Source organism: Gavialis gangeticus, unplaced genomic scaffold (genome assembly GCF_001723915.1).
Source record: "Gavialis gangeticus isolate Ggan-Ray unplaced genomic scaffold, GavGan_comp1, whole genome shotgun sequence".
In the NCBI taxonomy this organism is placed as follows: domain Eukaryota; kingdom Metazoa; phylum Chordata; order Crocodylia; family Gavialidae; genus Gavialis; species Gavialis gangeticus.
This window is the reverse complement of record NW_017728960.1, coordinates 3,956,304-3,957,413: the sequence shown is the minus strand read 5'-3', so window position 1 is coordinate 3,957,413 and position 1,110 is coordinate 3,956,304. Positions and strand designations below refer to the sequence as shown.

General features: G+C 67.4%; 1 protein-coding gene across 1 annotated transcript in view; it reads right to left on the bottom strand.

Annotated features, from left to right (window-relative positions):
* RUSC1 (RUN and SH3 domain containing 1) overlaps window positions 1-1,110 on the bottom strand; it is a 14,369-nt gene that overhangs the window by 4,639 nt on the left and 8,620 nt on the right. The gene's annotated exons all lie outside the window — the stretch shown is intronic.

Genomic DNA, 1,110 nt, shown 5'->3' with positions numbered 1-1,110 from the left:
TCGGCGGCCTCGTGGGGCGGGAGGGCCATGGCGGGGAGGGTCCTGCTCCTCGGGAAGAACGGGGAGAGGAGCACGGACAGGTCCGGGCTGCCCAGGAAAGGCAGGCCTCCCCGGTGGGGCGGGGAGTAGGCCCCGACAGGGGAGAGGCGGATGGGGAGCAGCTCCTCGGGGGAGAGGGCGCCCAGGGCACCCCCCTTCCTGCTGGCCAGGAGACAGGCTTCATCGCAGGACAGGGTCTTCAGCGGGGGGCGGAAGGGGGCCGCGAAGAGGACGGGAGACTTCAGCTCAACACTCTCCAAGCTGGAGTTAAGGGAGGGGAGAAGGGGCAGGGGAGGCACCACCGGGTCCGAGCTGCAGTAGAGAGACTTCCCGTCGGCCGAGAAATGGAAGAGCAGAGGCTGGAACGGCAGCGCCTGAGGCCTGGGGTAGCGAGAGAGGAAAGAGCCGACTGCAGGCGGGGGCATTGCAAAAAAATGCAGCCAAAACCAGGGAGATTGGGTGGGGAGGGCAGGGAGGCATGGGGGGGTCGCCGGGGCCACGGGAGGCAGGAGTTGGATTCAGGGAGGAAAAACAACATCCAAAGAAACCAGAACAAACAGAAGAGAAAACAGACCAAAAAAACCCAATAAGTGGGAGTGAGGCGTTTCCAGGGCAGCAGCGGCAGGGCGGCGGGGTGAGGAGAGAGAGACGGAGACACAGTTAGCCGGAGTCCCCGCACCCACCGCAACCTCGCACCTATGAGCTCACCGCGCGCGGCTGGCACCCTCCACTCGCACGGGCACCCGCCAGGCAGCGCCGGCACCGTCCCCGGGGCCGGGGCCGGGGACAGCCCATCCAGGAGGGCAGTGGGGAGACAGCAGGACTACGGCCAAACAGCTGAGCATATGGAAAGCGTGGGGGTGACAGCAGCGCCGGCCTGGCACGAAGGGGCCGCACTCCTGGCCTCTCCCAGCCCATGTCCCGGGGTGCCCTCCGCAGGCAGCAGCGCTCCAGGCCTTGCTACCTTTGCCCTGGCACAGAGCCTCCTCCACCCGACGGCAGGCAGCATAGGGCTAGCAGCTCGCGCCCCCTCTCTAGCCCCCCCAGGTGGTTCTCAGCCCTGCTGGAGCC